Below are 22,442 nucleotides of genomic sequence, written 5' to 3'. Positions count from 1 at the left end.
TGAAGGCATTTAGGATTCCATCATCCTCATTTTTGGAATCATCCTCAAATTCGGTGTTGCTCAATGTAGCAATAAGTGCCTTGCTCTTCCCAATGGTCTTAAGATATGTAGAGCACTCCTATTTCATGTGTCCAAAGCCTTGACACCTAAAATACTTAGGTCCTGAGGGAACAGTGTACTGACCGTCATCCTTAGCATCCTTCTTCCCTTTGTCTTGGCTCTTAGATTGAGAAGAACTAAATTACCTACAGTCCTTGTCGAAGCCCTTCACATTGGCATTCTTAATGAACTTATTGAATTGCCTTGTGATGTAGGACTTCATTTTAGAATCTTTATCGTCAGAAGACTCATCCGTGTCACTGCAGATTACCAACCAGCTCTATCAAAGTAATCTTGTCAATATCCTTTGATTCCTCTATCGCGGTGATCTTGGCATGAAATCTCTCGAGTAGAGGTTGGAGCACCTTTCTCACAATCTTGGGTTAGGGAATGGTTTCCCTAAGATTAAAGGCTAAGTTCACTATGTCCTTGAGCTTGGCATAGAACTCATCAAAAGACTCATCCTCCTCCATCTTGATCTCTTCGAAGCTTATAATGAGCCTTTGAAACTTCAAGTCCTTGACAGCCTTGGTTCCCTCATAGGTTGTCTAGAGTATGGTCCATGCTTCCTTCGCAATTTCAGTGGAGGATATCTTCTTGAACTCCTCATTTGTGACGGCACTAAATAAAGCATTTAACTCCCTACTACTGAAATTTGCCACCTTGATCTTCACATCATCCCAATTAGCCGGTGCTTCCTTTAGCTTGGTTCACCTATCTCCACAATTTGCCACACTTTCTCATCTAAAGACTACAAGAAAGCTCACATGCGTAATTTTTAGTATGCATAGTTAGTACCATCAAACAAAGGAGGTATAATCAGAGTGAGCCTGCTCTGATACCACTTGATAGATCAAGAATGTATTGACCCCTTGGATAAATTAAATTAATTAATTAAGCCAAATAAATTAATTAGATTCAATTACATGCAATAAGAGTGGTAGCACAAACAAATCACCAAATAACTAAATGTAGTGGAAATTAAATTTGACACGAGTGATTTATTTACGAATGGGGAAAACCATCGAAGCAAAACTCCACCGAGTGAATTTAAGGTCATCACTCCCGAGAATCCACTATTATCAAAACAAGTGGTTACAAGTAAAGGAATCCTAATACTTTATACCAACCTACAGCTGAACCCTTACCCAATATACAATTGGACTTGTTCTATAGTGACAATCTCTCATTTTGATGCACGGCTCCCAGTACATGACTAACCAATCAATGTGCGAATCCTAGTACGAGGCTTACTCCTTTGCACGAATCCAAATACATGACTCACCACCAACTTTGAGAAAGATGTTGGCTGCAAAGTTCTTCAGTTCATCACAACATGAAGATCAAGAAACCCCTTGGTTACAAAACCCTACGGTGTACAAACACAGCAGTTCCTTCAAAAGAAACATGAACTAGGGCAAATTATGTCTCTGGTCACAATTTGCATAAACAAAACTTTACTCTACACTTGCACAACCTTTGACGGCCCTTAAAATAATCCTTATACATGTTTAGGGCTGTGAGAAAAGAAAGCCCAAACATGTACACACGGATTGGATGAAAATCATAATTGAAAATATGTTTTTCATAAATCTCAACAGATAGCTTAGCTATCGAGCTTCGAGCTGAAACAGCCTTTTAAACCTCGATAGATACTAGCTGTCGAGATTTAAAATCCAGCACTTCTTCACTTGAATATTGGACAGATTTGCATGGTTTTAACACTTGAATTTTAAACCTTGTTCCTTGAAGTATTAAACACATCCTAGATCTATCAAATTACAAGTAAAGTGCGTTTTGTCAAAGGATTAGTCAATTCTATATTAACATATGTTCCTAACATGATTCACATATGTCCTAACAATATAGGTACAAATAAACCAAGTTACTTAGATTACATAAAGAAGTAGGAATGGAACATGAAAGGAAATTGTTATTGAGAAACAAGTAGACCAAGTTACTCAAATTGCCTAAAGAAGCAAGAATGCAGCCATGAAGATCGTTGGCATACAAAGAAAGGAAAGTGATAGACTTTAACTAACCTATTTTTGTAGGAATTAAGTCGTTTAATTTGATTTTTGCCTAGGTACAAATCCTCAAGATTGGTCAGTAGCCCAATCTATGATGGGATTTCCCCTTGTTAGGTTCTAAAAGTTTAGAACAATTGGCGAATCGTGAACATAAACTTGTCTAGATATAGATCCTAGAATTTATAGATATTATTAGACAATGATCAAGGTGATTCATGTCAAGATTCAAGAACAAGTAAGCTGCAGAAAGAAGATTTCAAAAACTGTCTGGTTCGATCGATCGAAAGACAGGCTCGATCGATCGAGAGTCGTATCTGCAGAATTTTAATTAAGCCCAAACAGTAGTTCAAGCCCATTAAGGATTAGGGTTTCAGATCTACTTCTTCTAGTATATAAAGAAAACTCTAAGCACATTTTTATAAGGATTTTTAGAGAAAGAAGAGTGTGCATCTTTAGTATTTAGGGTTTTGTTCTTAAAAAGCTCTCTCATATCTTCTACCGATGTTATTACTTGAAGAATCTCAAGACTTGGTGTTGTAGAAGTTGCTGCCTTCTCTTATCATCAAAGGTGTTGTGATCTAAACCTTCAAGGGTGGTCTTGGAGTCACAAACAGGAGAGTTTGTGTTGCTAAACCTTTGAGTGGGATCTCGGAGCTATCATGGGGTCGTGATAGTAAGTTTTCTACTCGATGTAGCAATAGGATGTTAGTGGTCTAAGTCGCTATTATACAAACTTCAATTCTTTCATAGTGGATTTGTTGTTTTACCTTGAAGATAGCTAGGTCAAATCCTCCTCAAGTTTTTTACCGGTTTAGTTTTCCTAGGTCATCATATCATTGTGTTCTTTATATTTCCGCTGCTTTATATGATATGATTGTCATTGTTTTAACCTAGATCTGAATAATAAACCTAAGTATTCACTTGGTTAATTAATTAGGTTCAACAATCTAGTTTACAGGAGTCTAAAAACGAACACCCCTAATAACTTCTTAAATGACAGATTAAGAAGTGTGAGTTTGGACAGGTTACTAATTTCAATAGGGACTGTACCAAAGAGTCCATTCATATGGAGATCAAGAATTGCAAGGTTGGTAAGAGATGAGAATGAAAACCCATGAAGCATACCTTTCAAGCCTAAGTTGGTTAGGTTTAATCCAATAACACGTCATGCTTGGTTGCAAGAAATGCCAAACCAACTGCATGGGATTGAGCTTGTATTTTGATTGTTTGCATAATTAGGGAGAGTCCATGAATTGGTTGCATAATTAGGGAGAGTCCATGACGGCAGGGGTGGCTGGGTTTCATTTTGAAGAGTGGCTTTCCAATTGAGTAGAGCATCTGCCTCTTCATTCACAGAAAGAGAAGTAACATCAAATGAGGAATGTAACATGGCCATCACAACTATTGAAACAAGGGAAGGTACTTTCAAGAAAGACATTTCTATGGTCTTTGTTTACAAGTTGCAAACTGATTCAGAACTCTTATCTTAATGTGTCTAAGCAGCCTCCATTACCTTTTTAACACACTATTTACATTTCTATTGTTGAAGAAAATGGATTTGATCGTGACAATGGATCATGACTTTGACTTTCACGATTACATGAACCCTTTTTTTAATAGATGTCATCATATGTAAATATTTAAAATACTTTGTTTCTACTTTTTTATTCAAATAGTTGATTTTGTTTCAAACTATTGAAGATGAAGGTCTCTTTTTTTTATCAAATTTTCTGAGAAATATTGACACTTGAAACTTGAAAGCAAACTATATTCTTATATCCTTACGTAGTAGTTGAGACTTGAGAGGATAGAACTAGTCAATCAAATACAACTAATTATTTTAATCAGTCTCGATAAATAAAAAATAAAAAATAAATCAGGTACTGAGACCACTACTACTCTAGACCACTGCTCTCAGTACTAAATGACATTTAGCATCTATTTAAATACCAATGAAAAATAAAAATTATTTTACTATTTAACTAATTTTTGCTATTATTCATGGACCCAAATATACTATTTCAGCTAATTTTTACTTTTATTTACAGTACTTTCAACAATAAATTTTCAGTTTCAGCAAAAATAAGCGATATCCATTGCCATAAGTGGCTCCACAACAGTCCTCATTTGCAACCAAATATATATATATATATATATAGAGAGAGAGAGAGAGAGAGAGAGACACACACACACACACACTTGCCAAAAAATATATATTATGCTAAATTAACCTATTATGACTGCCTAATAAAAATGTTGAATACTTTTGACTTGAGAATTACAAAAATTTAGGTTAAAAAAAAAAGGTAATACGACATTCACAACATTTTCACAATAATTTCACAACAAATTCAATGTGGTAAGCTGTTACTGATTCTAATTTGAGTCCAGTACTAATATTATTTTTTTGACCACCACTAACATTATTTTGCATAAGATTTACTGTAAAATTGCTATGGCCGTAACATTACTCCAAAATTAATTATGCCCCTCAAACATAATCCTTAATCTCTTTTATAATTAAAAAATCTTAAATAACAACAATAAATATTAGCCCAAATAACGACAAACATAAACCAAACAATAACATGACAAGACCAAACTACAGCAAGTGAATAAATTATTCAATAAAAAAGTTATTATAAAACAAAAAATATAAAAACCATTTAGTCATTTAAATTTGTAACTCGTTCAACAAATTCAATACAAATAATCTCTAATTTCATTTTTCCTTAAAAATTGGTACCAAGAAAAATATTGTGGTTTTTAGATCTCCTTGATGGTGATGGTAGTTGTACTCTTTTTAACTTTGCAGTCACAACAATTTTGCTCTCCTTAGTGACTCAACTCACAATTATAGCAAATATTCAAGTTATCTTTTATTAGATTTTGTATGGTTTAAATTTTTTAGTGACACCACTCTAAAAAAAATTCCTAGAGCCACCACTAACCATTGTTCTAGACCACTTATTTCATTCTTTACTGCTGCACGTACAGCACAACTATCAACTACACTATTGCTCTCTTTTTTTGGGGCTGAAAACTACACTACCGCTCTCGATACTAAAACATTATATAGGTGAATTAATGGGGGAAAAATAAGCATTTACCCCTAATTTACAAACTATGCAGCAAAATGCCTTTATTTTAAAACTATTTAGCAAAATGCCCCTTTTTTAAAACTCGATTTTAACAAAATTGAGTTACAGGCGAAACTCGACATTAGCAATGTTGAGTTCTATGCATATTTTGTCACTTAATTTTGTTTGAGAATTTAAGTGAAACTCGACATTGCAAATGTCAAGTTCCACTTAAAATTATACGTAGAACTTGATTTTGAAAATATATATTCAAAATTGAGTTATGTGTAAAACTCAATATCGACATTGCAAATATCAAGTTCCACTTAAAATTGTACGTAGAACTCGATTTTAAAAATATATATTCAAAATTGAGTTATGTGTAAAACTTGATATATATCGAGTTTTACACATAATTTGATTTTGTTAAATTCAAATTTCAAAAACAGGGGCATTTTGCTAAATAATTTCAAAACATGGTCATTTTACTGTATAGTTTATAAATTAGGAACAAATACCCATTTTCCCCTTAATTAATGCAACTACCCTTTCGGCTTTTCTCTTGCAAAACAACATATGAGGATCCAGTTGCTCTAGACACTTGACACTTCTTAAAAAGTGTCTTTCTTCCTTTTTATCTTTTTTATTTGTGTGCGTATATGGTGTTTCTTAAATTTTGAATTTAGAAAAGTTTGTATAGAATTTGATTTAAGTAAAATTGAGTTCTACGTGGCTTTTTTATTCAGGAATGCCACGTCAGCTACATCCACCGTAGCAGAAATCACATAGAACTTGATTATAAGGAAATTGAGTTCTAAGAGAGTAACATTTTGCTAAATTCTTTCAAAAGAATGATGTGTTGCTACATAGTTTTCAAATTAGCAGTAACTACTAAATACGTTTTTTGGCCGTCTTTCAATATGGAATACGTGAAAACTGGATCTCTTTGTGCTATACAATCAAATCATGCACACTTTTCGTTGGACATAATATATATATATATATATATATATATATATATATATATATATATATATATGTATGTATGTATGTATATCAATCTGTCCAGTTTCTTTCTTTTTCTTTCCTACCATGTTGCTTTCAATCCCTTTCTTCACCATTCACATCTCTCTTTTAAAATAATTTCTATGTTTCATTTTTTTTTTTTAATTTTATCTTTTTTATGGGTGTTAATTGAAATTTGTCCAGTTTCTCTCTTTTTCTTTCCTACCATGTTGCTTTCGATCCCTTTCTTCACCATTCACGTCTCTCTTTGAAAATCATTTCTATGTTTCATTTTTTTTTTTTTAATTTTATCTTCTTTTATGGGTGTTAATTGACTCAATGGATATAATTTTGTTGTTGTTGAACAAATGAGTAGGGGATAAGTAGGATAAAATATATGGTGTTCATGTTGAACCACGTCTCATTTTTTTTAATTTTATCTTTTTTATGGGTGTTAATTGAAATCTGTCCAGTTTCTTTCTTTTTCTTTCCTACCATGTTGCTTTCGACCCCTTTCTTCACCATTCACGTCCCTCTTTGAAAGTCATTTCTATGTTTCATTTTTTTTTTTTTTTGAATCTTTTTTTATGAGTGTTAATTGACTCAATGGATATAATTTTGTTGATGTTGAACAAATGAGAAGGGGATAGGTAGAAGAAAATATATGGTCTTCATGTTGAACCATGTCACTTGTACGTCCATCATTCTACTAAAAGACTTTCACATTTTTAAAATTGCTGAGCTAGTTTAATAAACCATTTTTTTAATCATAAGCTGATTTAACAATTTTAAATAGGTGAAAGCGTTTTAGCAGAATGATGGACAAATAATTTGATCTACTTCGGATAAGTAGAAAAACAAGACATGATTTTATTTTGCTGTTCCAACTTTCAACTTTCAACAGCATCCAGTCCTGCATCCAGTTCTGCACAATTCTTGCCATGTGCACATATATAATATTATGTTTTTCTGTTTAAAAATAATTATTAACTATTAAAACTATAGTTAGTAAGTACGCATAATATACACGTGTTTGCGTTAGTATAACATTCACGGGGATAAATACGAAAATTATACCGTCCTTGTGATGAACCATATCACTTATCCACTATTTTACTAAAAAACTGTCACTTGTTTAAAATTATTGAGTTAACTTATAATACCAAAAAAATATTCTTAAATTAACTCAATAATTTAAAATAAATAAACATTTTTTAGTGAAATAATGGACACGTCAATCACAAAAATCATATAATTTATAAATAATTATGGCACTTCAAGAGATATAATCAAAATGAACCACAATCAAACACGGAATATATATCTTTAAACAATACTACTGTAATGAAACCTAAAGCTAGCAATCAGCCTATTACACTAGACAGATTCAGACTAATATATTTATCATCTTTTAAATTTTAATATAAAAAGTTTGCCACTACTATTTATTGCTGCACTAAATTATCGTATAGTCTATGGTGCAAATATGACTTATTTGATTTATTAGTCCTAAGTTCACTGAAGTCAAGATCAAGCATAGTCTCCAATCTCTATTACTTTTTTCAATGTTTGCGTCGAGTAATTCTTAGGTAGTCCCGGGGCACGGAGAATGGTGCTTCCTCCTCTCACATTTATAGTGGGGTCTGCTCATTAAATTTATAATGGAGTCCACCATGAATATGAGAGGAGGGAGTACCATTTCACTATACTCCTGGACTACCTAAGAATTTTTCATTTGCGTCTAGGAAAACAATTTCTCGCTTGAGAATTGGCGTGAAACGAGGATGTCATTGATAAAAGCAACTTGTACATACAACTAGTTTTGAAGCACGTGCTTCAGCTAGGAAAAAGATTACAATTATGGATAGAAATAGAATTTATTTATAATTATTTAATTATTGGATTGCCTAGAAATTATATTATTAAATGTTTCAAAATATTCAGATATTAATACTTTAGCTCTGTTCCCGTTACTTTTCTTGTAAATGCTATTTTTTATACTTCATTGTCAAAGATCACATACATAAAAAAATGTAGTATATGTTATATTACCGTAATATACACATACTGTATCTTACAAACTATGCGGCACCAACTAATTAATGTACCCTGAATTATATTCTTGAATAACTACTTCTCTTTCAATAAACAGATCAAGTCTTTGGCAAAAAAATATCGCTTGTAAAGATTTTCTTTATTGAAAATTGGAAGTCAATCTCTGGCCATGTCAGGTTATCAATCGGTTTCAGGCCCCCATATTGTAAACAATTCAGTCGAAAAGCAAGCATGCGCGCATAATAAAAATCTTTATATAGTCTATAGAATTTTCTTTTTACTTAGATAACTAATTCTCTTATTAAAACAAGGCAAATGGAACCACTAGTATTCCATAATAAACGAAAAATAAAAAAAATAAACTAGCTTGGAATACAAGGACAAGGTATACAATTAATTTGTAAATCGTGTGGCTAATTTCTTTCAATAGACTTGGTTTTGATCATGGTGCTATTTCCTTGGGGGAGCTCCACCTCCTGGCGAAGGTGATGAAGGAACATGCGGTGGAAATCCAGACTTCATTTGGACAGTAATACCTCTCCAGCCACTCTTTTTCTCTGCTAAATAATAATAATAAACAACGCACAAACACAAAAATCTTTTATATATGGCCAAAATAGGGTTTTACCCCTTTTTGCAAAACTTTCCAGCATTTTATCCTATTTCTCAAACTATATACGGATATGCCCCGGTTTTAAAACTTGACATTACAATAATTGAGTTCTACGTAAAACTTGATGATAATATAATTGAGTTTGTATGAGATTTTTGCCACGCTGGCATTTTCATTTTTTTGAATCTGTACATAACTAGATTATTGTAAAATCGAGTTATATACTCGACTATAAAATTATCGAGTTATAAAGCAAAATCGATATCTCTAAAATCGAGTTATGCTCGTGTTATACCATTACATCTACTCCCATTCAGACTGTCTTACTTTCAATCTGAACTGGATTCCACTACTGCTCCACAGATCCACAGCTGCTTCCAGACAGAACTGAAATTTCTATCACCTTTGGTAAAAAACCCATACCAGAATTTTATGGCAATGGTATTTTCATTTGATATTGTACTGAATTTTATTTTTTCTTTTTTTTTGAATGAATGCTATGTGAGTACATTGGTGTGATTTTGTTGTTTGTTGTAATAAATTTTAATCACAAGAGAATGAGAATCTTTAGCATAGCAAGAAGTAATCAACTCTATACCTTATTTTTCTTAGATTGTTATAAAATGGTTAGTGAAATGAAGGATAACTCATAATCATAAGAATATAATAAGTAGCATTTATGATCATGTTGATAACTCTAGAAGGCTTTTATTAACAAATCAGCAATGCAAAAGTAATAAAAGTGGTTACTATAGATGAAATTGTATGCTGGTCTCCCTATCTAATATTTGTTAATATGCGTCCATAGGTGGTGGGAGTCACATGTCATGCATTAATGCATTTTATACTTTAGTTGAACGTACATAATCATCATTGTCAGACACTGACAACAACATTACGTCTTACACAGAATGTCTAGATCTTAACAACAACGTCTAATCTTCGTAGGTAGGAATTTTTGGAAATCATCATTGTTTGAATTTGAGAAGTCTAAAATATATTTATCATCGTCTAAAGCAGTAATTTCATTAATAGACTTAATGACTCGCTCTTGCGCCTTTCCTGATAGATGTTTCCTAGCCTTTTAGACTGCATGAAAATGTTGATAGGTTCATCTCTAGGTAACTCGGTTGTCTGTGCCTTAGGAACTCGTAACCCATGCCATCAACAATACACTTCCAATTCACACCTCTTCTCGTATAGCTCTGACCATGGTTGTTCTGCTGCGGTGAACTTTGTTGTGGTGGTATCTGTACTCAGTTATGAAGGTCTGTCGACCATGATGTGTCCAACGCTTCCCAAACTCTCGTATGTGTATATTGGAATATTAACGAAATCTATTTTCTTTCCAACTCGTTTCCCTCCATTGTGGTTTGTGTATGTCTGTAGTTGTTGCTCTGCTGGAACTTGTGATGATGCATTTGTTAAAGTAGATCCAAACTTATTTCGCATTGTACATTTTGAGCTTGAGGCATTGCGACTCATAGCTTAGTCAGTCAAAGAAGTTAGTGGGATAGAAATAATACATTCAATATTGTGGTGCATTTATAAGCTCATCTTATGGTCCAAATATCTTTAAAAAATTTATATATGAGTATCAGGGCTTGTCACATCAGTATAGGCTGGAAAAATGGTACATGAATGGGAGTACCCATGCTCCCGTTGTTACAATGTATTTCCACATGTATACAGTAGTATAAGTCAATTATATTTTCATAGTTGCAATGTGCTTGACTAGATCCTCATCTTTGATTCACATAGTGTCATGCATTATGCATCATTGTATGATTATTCTTTTGTTTATGTTACAAGCCACATGATAGATCTAGCATGTAAAGCTACATCAATTTAGAAATGTCTTAGTCATGTACCATGTTATACAACTATACATTATTTATTAATAGTTGATGCACATTGTTAACTTGATCTTTTGATGTTATTATAGTCAGCATCAATGGGTAACTCTTATCGCTACAGCCTACGCGATGTATTCACTGTGATGGGTCGTTGTTGGGTACTAAAAGATGAATTCAGCTATGCAATCAATCCCAACTTGCGAAATAGTGCACAGGTCCACAATACCATGAGAATGGAATGAGACTGGTTACTCCATGAACAATAGATGTTTTATGATGAGATGGTTGGTTATTGTTAGGATTAGTGCCCTTAAATCCTATTGTATGATGCTATGTATGTTATTATGTATAACATTATGTATGACTTAATGTTGTGATTAATAAAGTTGTTTTATTATAATCTAAAATAATGGTAACATGAATATTCGGACATTATCATATAGTCCATGAGATGCATAGTATGTGATTTATGTGATTTAGTCACAAAAGATATAAATCACAAGTTCTTTGTAAATTCAGAATTTTAGTTAGTAGTCGGTGATGAAATTGGACGTTTCATCTGCGAAGACTATAGCATATCAACTAAGATGATTTATCTTGATCATGGAAATGGAGATTTCTAGTTGGTATGTTGATATGTTTTAAGAGTTAAAACATATTGAACTAGACTGTTGTAAAATTTATTATTCTTCTAACTACTGTCAAATGAATAATAAACTCACGACTTATATTTACATGAACTCTTAATCCTGAGAGGATAATGGACCTGATCATGAAGTGTAGCTTGCTTTGATATATCAGGAGTGAGATCTAAAGTTATAGTCAAAACCTCAGTATGTTAGACAACCACATTTAGTGTTGATGAAACATATATTCTCAAGATGGAATTCATAATCTCTTAACGGAGATACAAAATATTTCTTTAAGATAAGTTTAATGGATTTTGTTATTCAAAGAGTTAGGCCTAACCACTTTGGTAAGAAATTACTAAACTATATATTTATAGAATTAGATTTCATAAATATATGATGAATAACTGTAAAGGATTAAACCGGGTACTCAAGGAATTAAGATGTAGTAATCTACAAAGTGGCAGTCTACATTTATGACTTTGTATTACTACAAATATTTTATGAAGGGGTTGCATGTACAATAAAGTCTTGAGATATAATTTATTAATAAGGCCTAGAGTGCAATTATATTTATATAATGGTATTAAATATAATTAATGGTAACTTTGAACTTGTTAAGAGTTGACAGAAAAGCCCAAGGCCCATTGGAGCTAGTGTCTTATTGGTCCCTTTTGGTCCCATTCCAAACCATACTGTCAAATGAATAATAAACTCACGACTTATATTTACATGAACTCTTAATCATGAGAGGATAATGGACCTGATCATAAAGTGTAGCTTGCTTTGATATATCAGGAGTGAGATCTAAAGTTACAGTCAAAACCTCAGTATGTTAGACAACCACATTTAGTGTTGATGAAACATATATTCTCAAGATGGAATTCATAGTCTCTTAACGGAGATACAAAATATTTCTTTGAGATAAGTTTAATGGATTTTGTTATTCAGAGAGTTAGGCCTAACCACTTTGGTAAGAAATTACTAAACTATATATTTATAGAATTAGATTTCATAAATATATGATGAATAACTGTAAAGGATTAAACCGGGTACTCAAGGAATTAAGATGTACTAATCTACAAAGTGGCAGTCTACATTTATGACTTTGTATTACTACAAATATTTTATGAAGGGGTTGCATATACAATAAAGTCTTGAGATATAATTTATTAATAAGGCCTAGAGTGCAATTATATTTATATAATGGTATTAAATATAATTAATGGTAACTTTGAACTTGTCAAGAGTTGACAGAAAAGCTCAAGGCTCATTGGAGCTAGTGTCTTATTGGTCCCTTTTGGTCCCATTCCAAACCATACTGTCAAATGAATAATAAACTCACGACTTATATTTACATGAACTCTTAATCCTGAGAGGATAATGGACCTGATCATGAAGTGTAGCTTGCTTTGATATATCAGGAGTGAGATCTAAAGTTACAGTCAAAACCTCAGTATGTTAGACAACCACATTTAGTGTTGATGAAACATATATTCTCAAGATGGAATTCATAGTCTCTTAACGGAGATACAAAATATTTCTTTAAGATAAGTTTAATGGATTTTGTTATTCAGAGAGTTAGGCCTAACCACTTTGGTAAGAAATTACTAAACTATATATTTATAGAATTAGATTTCATAAATATATGATGAATAACTGTAAATGATTAAACCGGGTACTCAAGGAATTAAGATGTAGTAATCTACAAAGTGGCAGTCTACATTTATGACTTTGTATTATTACAAATATTTTATGAAGGGGTTGCATGTACAATAAAGTCTTGAGATATAATTTATTAATAAGGCCTAGAGTGCAATTATATTTATATAATGGTATTAAATATAATTAATGGTAACTTTGAACTTGTCAAGAGTTGACAGAAAAGCCCAAGGCCCATTGGAGCTAGTGTCTTATTGGTCCCTTTTGGTCCCATTCCAAACCATACTGTCAAATGAATAATAAACTCACGACTTATATTTACATGAACTCTTAATCATGAGAGGATAATGGACCTGATCATGAAGTGTAGCTTGCTTTGATATATCAGGAGTGAGATCTAAAGTTACAGTCAAAACCTCAGTATGTTAGACAACCACATTTAGTGTTGATGAAACATATATTCTCAAGATGGAATTCATAGTCTCTTAACGGAGATACAAAATATTTCTTTGAGATAAGTTTAATGGATTTTGTTATTCAGAGAGTTAGGCCTAACCACTTTGGTAAGAAATTACTAAACTATATATTTATAGAATTAGATTTCATAAATATATGATGAATAACTGTAAAGGATTAAACCGGGTACTCAAGGAATTAAGATGTACTAATCTACAAAGTGGCAGTCTACATTTATGACTTTGTATTACTACAAATATTTTATGAAGGGGTTGCATATACAATAAAGTCTTGAGATATAATTTATTAATAAGGCCTAGAGTGCAATTATATTTATATAATGGTATTAAATATAATTAATGGTAACTTTGAACTTGTCAAGAGTTGACAGAAAAGCCCAAGGCCCATTGGAGCTAGTGTCTTATTGGTCCCTTTTGGTCCCATTCCAAACCACACACTTAAACCCAATTGGAAAGGCCCAAAAGACTAGCCCACTTAGATAATTAGGTAGATACAAATGGAGAAACATACAGAACTTTTTAGAGTGAAAAAGTATGAAAAATAAGAACACTATTGTGAAATAGTGTATGTATGTGCGTGTGAGACACTTTATCATTTTCCCTTAGAAACTGATTGAAAGACCACACTTCTTGGGCGTCAAGTGGAATTGGAGTGAAGATTAAAAGTATTCCCAAGTACTTCCGATCTTTGTTTTGAAATTCACCACACCAAGGTACGCTCTCTTGTTCTTGAATTCTTAAATTTACATCGTGCATGTTATCAATTCTGAATGAAGTAGATCCGTTAATTTTCGACTGCGTACATGCATATTTCCTACAGTTATAAGCTACCACTGCCTCAGCGGCTCGCATCACAAATGCCAAGAGACACTATGGATGAATTTCGTAGAGCATAAGAGAAGAAAATAATTGAATAAAGATACGTCTCAATCGATATTAGACCCAGGTGGAAATTCGAGAATCAATGGAGTGTAAGTTGTATGAGCATGCACGATACATGCAATCACTTCTTGTAGCACCCATTTATCAGTCAGACGTGGAGATGTCAGATGAAGAGTAATCATGTTGTGGTCCACTCACACTTTGATGTATCCTTAATTATGTTTTAGATGTATGTGTGTCACTGTTGTTGTATTCGTACTCTGTAGGGAACAATGTTTATGTTAAGAGGACAATGTAAACATTATCATCGTTTGGACAAATATGCACATTTTATGCGTAATCTTGAATGACTACTTATAGAAAAGAGGTAGGCAATTTATTAGATGCATAACACATAATACCTAAATTTTCCTATACAGGATGCCATCAATATGCATGACCTACATATCGACCAGCTGGCATTACCAACATTGATAACATAATTCTAGAGATAGTACGAGCCCTACATAGAACCTAGTTAGGCGATGTAGTACATAGATATTCATTCTGATAGTTAGTCCTCATAGCTGAGAACACTATTACGTTCTCCTGAGGTGAGCTGCCTATTGGTTGCAGTGGTCTACTTTTCTGCAAGCTGTAGCAGGTGATACCTGCACCTACGAAGGAACATTAGATTGTTCTCCTTTCGGATTTTGGTCACAGCCAGCCTACATTGCTCCATGTTTCCCCTTGGCATTGTTAGCGAGACTCGGTCCACCAAAGGTGCCCTAAGTAGAAGGAGATCATTATGTAAAGAGTTGGATTCGTTCATGCGGTATCCCCATTCTCACCGTAGTCCTGCATAATATTCCCTCTCATCGTTGTCTCTCTCCCTCGTATAGTTATCAGGAAAACAGGGAAGGAGCCAATTGTGCATGGGCGTTGCAAAATGTGAATTTGACTGAGTTGTATCTAGATGTGATGCTTACACGACTATATATAGAAGGATTGCATAGGCAACTGTGTGATGTGGTAGTGTCGGCCATATGCAACTTATTCAGTTAATAGTAATTGGTACATGGGTGCAGAAGTTCATAATTGGTACAGGAGTAAGCTAAACTGCATAATAGTAATTGGTACATGTAGGCTGTTCACTTGATATGACTAGATTTGGTGCAGCAATTTCAAGCTAATGCAGTGAAGTGCAGCAGGTAACAGTATTATACACGGGAGACCGAGAGTAGGGCTTGTGCTTGATTTGGCTGGACAGGGGCGGAACAGTGATCGGATGTCAAACGGTACACATATAATTGAGAAAATGACTCGACTCAACCGTAACGTTTGTTGGTGTGTGTGGTGTGTCTAATGTGGTTGACATGACTAGTCTTGGTGCAATAGCGATAAGTCCATGTAGTGTAATGCAGAAGCATGCGTAATGAATCACGTGAATATGTTTCTATCTAAGTGAGCATGGTGAAACTGTCAAAAGTTGTCGCATAGCAATGGAAAAGTTGGCCGCATTAGTTATTTGAACTGTATTTACATGATTTGGTTTTACATGACTGGAATTGGGGCAATAGTAACGGGCTGATGAGGGTACTGTAAGAAAGTTTGTGTACATATTCACAACATGTAGAGATTATTCACGCGAAGTAGTTTGATAGGACTAGACTTGGTGCAAAAGTAGCTGACGGATCAAGCTACTTTATATATATATATATATATATATATATATATATATATATTTTTTTTTTTTTTTTTTTTTTTTTTTTTGGACTAATACTGTTTCTACTCTTTGAGGTTCGGTGGGAATTTAAAGTTATCATGTGAGTTACCCTGTTATAGTTATTATGACTATTACTGGTTGCTAACCCGTGAGATGCATGGACCAATTGAACAACACGATTAAAAAATGACAGTGAATAGCACTATAAGACTTCTATAAGATTAACATTCGTATACTCCATTCCAGTAGCGTGAAAGCAAAAGAATCAATATTTCATAAAAAAACTCTTAGACCTAATGCAAGAGTGCATGAAGTCGTGTCAAGTGTCGCTCTATTTTTATTTTATTTTATTTTTTTTGCTATTACGCAAAGCATGACCTAAACATATTTTACTATTATCTCATTAATTGTGTAAACTGACTGCACTGCAAGGGTTTATCAATAAATTTCGTAATGAAAATATGATGCATGAGGTACAATTCACATTGGGACCAAATTCAGAATAATATAAATGCTCATTTAGGAGGGAAAATAATATCCAATATTAAACCCAAACATAAAAAAGAAGAGGTCAATCACTAGAAAATACATGACTGAAAAACCTGAACCTGCAATAAAAATAGTTGCCTAAACTTCATTGGCTAGCGTGATCCATTGCTCCAAGAAAAATCTCTTAGGTGGTTCATCAACAATATCAAACCCTGTAAAATCTCTCATTTCAAAAAATGGTTGAAGTAAGGAAATTAAATCTCTCATTTTATATATAGTTGTTTGTTTCCAATAAAATCTCTCGTTTCGAAAAATAATTAAAGTAAGGAAATTAAGCGACTCACTGATTCGTAGGACAAGGTTGCTGGGTTCGGCAACAGTTAATATTGCAGAGGAGAGAAACAAAAACAGGAGAAAGTAGATTATCAGAATTGTAATAGATGCCCTGAGCTTCATTTTTTTGGACTTCTTGCAGGAGTAAGTTACACTTCCTTATTGTTCTCTATCTCTCTATATACATATAATATATACTTTCAGTAGAGGTAAGCTATACCTATAGGTTCCAATGCAAGACAAATAAATCGAAAGTCGATACAGCTGACGAGAGCAAGAGAATGAAAGTCCATATCCTTATGACGGAAATAACTAATAACATTGGGATACCTACTACGTAGTAATTATTTTAATTTTAAATAACTATTTTAGTGATTTTTTTATAATTAAGTTACCCAATCAGTATTGCGATGAAACTATGACCTTTTGGATTTTGTAGTCGTTCCCACCATCCCCATCTACATATCCCATCTGTTTATTACATAAGTACTTCTATACATTTTTAATTATACTAATCCGTAGTTGGTAAGTTAGTATCTATTTTAATTTTCTTTAGATGGTTCTTTTTTCTTTTCTCTTTGTTTCACAATTCATACCACTTGCACAAATTATATATTTGTATAATAAAAATTGAGCCTAAAAGCTGTGGTTGTGTGAAATGGTTGCACCAAATTGCAATTTTTAAGATAGAAAAAAAAAAAGTTCTTACTTCTCAATTATCAATTACTATTAGTATTTTTCTATTAAAATAAATAAATAAATAACTATTGTTAGTCTTTTAGCAAAACATGTAACTTACAATCATATCAACTTCATTGCTTTTTTGTTTTTCAGTATTTTTCCATATTCAAAGGCTTAATTGCTTTTATCAATTTATTTTTTTAGTTTTTTCCTATTTGATTGTAAATTTGGTTGATAATATTTTGATTGACACAATAGTATTTTGATAGACCCAGCAGATTAAATTGGACCAAAGTAGACCGAATAGACTGAATTGGACCGAATAGACCAAAGTAAACTGAAGTGGACCGAAAAGACCAAAGTAGACTGAAGTGGACCAAATGAACTTAAATAGACCGAAGTGGACTGAATTATAGCAAAACCGTACAATGCACGAGACTACTACCAGTATGATATATTTTTCTGAAATTAGTGATTTAAAGTTTCTAGCTCGAACCTAGATCAGAAAAAAGATCAAATCATGATGAATGAGTTAATTAATTAATTAATTATATATATAGTTGTGTTCAAGTTACATCATGTGTAACTTTAAATAATATTACACCACTCAATATTTTTTAGTTAGATGTAATTTTGACAAATCCACCGTTAGATTATATTATCTTCATATATTCTCCATGTTTGCAAAATTTCAAGGTGATCAAAGATTAATAATCATGTCATAATCAATTGTTTAAATTCAAGTTTTTGTAGTTTAAAATAATGCATAAATGATGAGTTTGTGGATCAAATGGTAAATATCATCCAATTGACATGAATGTAGAACATATAGAACATACAATTGTGGGATTTTCAAAATATGAATTCTATAACAAATTATTGGATGGCGTAACATAAGATAGAGTTACACCATGTATAACTTGAACCCAAAACAATATCGAACAAAGTTTCGTAATATATCTATTGTTATCTACTTTTACATTTCTTCACTATTTATTGCAGAAACTAGGTAGATGTTTTCTTATCATTTCAAATTTTAGGCAAATTTGTAATTTTTTACGATGCTAAAAAATTCCACTATATTGATCCAATCAGAGAAAAGTCTTATGGTTTGCCTGGGCATAAACCAACCATGTTAACCGGTGGCGGATTGAGATCTCGTGCAATACCTAGGGTATTGCACGGTGTGCAATAGCACAAATCTCAGCTGTTAAAGCCATCCAATGGCTCCTGTGAAGTGCCAGCACATCAATCCATGTGAAAGATTAAAAAAACCCCTAACTTGCCAAAATATTTTACAATCGGCATCTCATTAATTCAAAAGCAATCTCTCTCATTTCACCCAAAAAAAAAAACCTCTCACATCTCCACTCCTCCTCCCCTGCTGTCATAACTTCAATTCCCTTCTACCTCATTCATGCCCAAGCTTGATATAGTATATTTCCTTTTTCCTCCTACTAAACCCCCTTGCCCAAAATCTCCAACCAGCTAAACAATACCACCACAAATGACATCACAACACCTATCCATGAAATTTGCCAACAGAAAATTGCCAAGCAAATAAATATTTTCACAAAATAATGTTTGAAAAGTCAACAATCCAAATTCAAATAAAAATTTTTTAAAAAAAAGTGCAAAAGGATGAAAGTTCACATCCTTATGACGGTAATAACATTAGGAGACCTATTACGTAGTAATTAATTTAATTTTAAATAACTTTTTTAGTGATTTTTTATAATTAAGTTACCCAACCATTGTTGCGATGAAAATATGACCTTTTAGATTTTGTAGACGTTCCTGCCATCCCCATCTAGATATCCCATTTGTTTTTTTTTTTTTCCTTTTCTTTTTCTTTTTTTGAGCAGGATCTCATATGTTGAGTAAGACTTTATTTTTTTTTTTTTTTTGAGAGAAAGTTTCAACTTATAACGTCCGCTCCCGATGATAGCTCTTTATCATCAGACCAAAACACCAATCAGTTTTTGGTGTAGGTGGGGATTGAACCCCAGATCACTTATTCAATCATTAGAGACTTTACTAGTTGAGCTAGTTAGAACCCACCCACTTAGGTGTTGATCCTTAGGTTCCTCTATCAAGATTTTGCCATGTGGATTTTTTCTCATAGAATAGAAGTGTATTTTTCAGCTAAATAGCCACATGGCTGAATCTTAAGAAGGAAATCTGAAAGGTTCAATTAGCATATAAAACACCAATGAATGTTAAGACCCCCAATATCAAACAAACCGATACAAGCTTATACACAAACAATATATGTGTGGAATGATGAATATAAGCTAAACCCAAATTGTTAAAACACTCTAAACCAAAATTAATCACAAACACAGCAGCAATTAAAAGGTAAAGAGTAAAGGAAGAGAGATGCAAACACAAAGATAACATGGCGATGTGTTATCGAAGAGGAAATCAAAGTACTCTACGAAAAACCTCTCTGCCGCCCTCCAAGTGGTCAAATGATCCACTAGGGAATAAAGTTGGGATACATGAATAGCAATAGACACTCCAAGCCTAATCTACCCGATGCACCTAAGCCTTCCAAGCTTCTTGCTCTAACAGGGTTACGCTAAACCTTGTCTTCTCTAGCTTACTAGATCCCGCAATAGGCACCATATTGCATCCACCATCCTTGGCATCTTCCAATGCTTCCGAAGCTCCAAAAACACTCTCAACACTCTAAATGGGTGTGGGTGGTGTTTGGGTACAAATATCCTCTCAATGGCTATAACAATGGGAGAGGGAATAAGAAGAGACTACAAAAATTTCTCTCTAAGAATGAGTAGCTCTCTCTAATAGGGTGGGTGTGTTGTAGAAACCTCTCTTAGGGTTTTTCTCTCAATAGGCTCATTTACCATTTCTGTGGATGATGAGAGTATATATAGTATAAGTGATGAGCAAATAGGTCACACTCAAAAATCCTCTCACAAGTGAAATTTGCAGGTCACTCACGACTAGTGCAAGTCGCGAATCCAAGTCGCGAGTTACCTTCCTAGACAGGTTGTACTGAGCTGGAACCTGGCTTGACTGCTCACCTTTCTGCATGTTCTTCTCATGTAACCTTTCAGCTGTCTTGATCAAATCTTCACCACTTAATACTAAACTCATTACAAATAAATCCCACAAAAATACAAGGAAATAAATTAATGCAATTACAACACTTTTTGTCATGAAATAAGCCAACACTAATGTTATGAGAAAAATCATAACTTAACAGAACCTAAGGAACAACACCTAAGGTATTGTACCTAAATTTTGTCACCAAATGTTTATTACACAATACTTCTAAACATTTTTAATAATTATAACTAATCCATAGTAGGTAAGTTAGTATCTATTTTAATTTTCTTTAGATGGTTCGTTTTGTTATTTTGTTTTTGTTTTTTGTTTTTTTTTTTTGTGCAAAATTCATACTATTTGCACGAATCATATACTATATAATAAAAATTGAGCTTAAAAATCGTGATTTTATGAAATGTCTGCACCAAATTGCAATTTTTTAGATAGAAACAAATAACTTATTACTTCTTAATTACTCCCTATCAACAACTATTAGTGTTTTTCTATAAAATAAATAAATAACTATTGTTAGTCTTTTAACAAAACATGTAACCTATGATCATATCAATTTCATTGCTTTTTTTTGTTTTTGAGTATTTTTCCATTTTTAAAGGCATAATTGTTTCTATCAATATTTTTTTTAGTTTTACCCTATTTGATTTTACATTTGGTTGATAATATTTTGATACACACAGTAGTATTTTGATAGACCCAGCGGACCGAATTGGACCAAATTAGAACGAATTGACTAAATTGGATCGAAGTAGACTAAAGTTGACCAAATGAACTGAAATAGACCCAATAGACCGAAGTGGACCAAATTAGACCAAAACCATACAATGTACAAAACTACTACTAATATGATATATTTTTCTAAAATAAGTAATTTAATGTTTCTAGCTCGAACCTAGGTTAGAAAAAAAGATCGAATCATGATGAATTAATAAATAAAAAAAAATATATATATATATATATATAGTAATCTTGTTAAAACAATATCCAAAAAAGTTTCAAAATATATCTAAATCTTATATATAATAATATTTCTTCACTATATATAAATATATCTAAAAAGTTTCAAAGTTTCTTCACTAAGTGTTATATATAATTATATTTCTTCACTAAATTGAAGCCTCTGAAACTTCCACAATTTTCCACGTCAGCATAATATTTAAATAATAAAATAAAAACCGATGCACGGGAAATTCAGCCAATAAGTATTAATATATAAATCTCTTAAAACCTAAACCTGAACGTAAGGACTAAGGCAACATAGAAAGCAAACATCAAAGTGAGGGGAAAAACTCCTTCAAATTAACATGGCCTTTTCTCCTTGAAATTTTCTTTTTTCAATCACCAAGTTTCAATGTCTCTGTAATTTTCTCTTTTTAATCAGTGTTTTTTAGATTCATGGTGATGGGGTTGGCCTTTCTTCACAGAGATATTGATTTTTGTGATTATGTGAAAAGGACTTTGGGTTTGAAATTGTTTATATTTTGTTTGTTTTGCTTCTATTTCGTAAACACTGTCTGCCAAAATCTGTTTTGTATATTTCAATGACTTCTTTGGATCGCCTTTTCAATGGGTCTATTGAGTGGACTCATAATCTCAATGATTTTCTATAGATTATGCTATTTTACCTTGTTTTCTTTTCTTTTGTAGCATGCAGCTTATCCAAATTTGGACAGTTCCACCTTTCTTTGGTGTCTATGATGGTCATGGAGGTTAGCATATGGCTTTTATTTATTTTTCCATTTTTTCCTCCCATATCATTA

General features: G+C 32.7%; 1 pseudogene; it reads right to left on the bottom strand.

Moving 5' to 3' along the window:
* LOC142620333 (uncharacterized) overlaps positions 1-20,652 on the bottom strand; it is a 28,632-nt pseudogene extending 7,980 nt beyond the window's left edge.
* Positions 20,653-22,442: the final 1,790 nt, after the last annotated feature.

This window comes from Castanea sativa, chromosome 12 (assembly GCF_040712315.1).
Source record: "Castanea sativa cultivar Marrone di Chiusa Pesio chromosome 12, ASM4071231v1".
NCBI lineage: Eukaryota > Viridiplantae > Streptophyta > Magnoliopsida > Fagales > Fagaceae > Castanea > Castanea sativa.
Note: the sequence above shows the minus strand (reverse complement) of the source record. Positions and strands in the feature narration are given on the sequence as shown.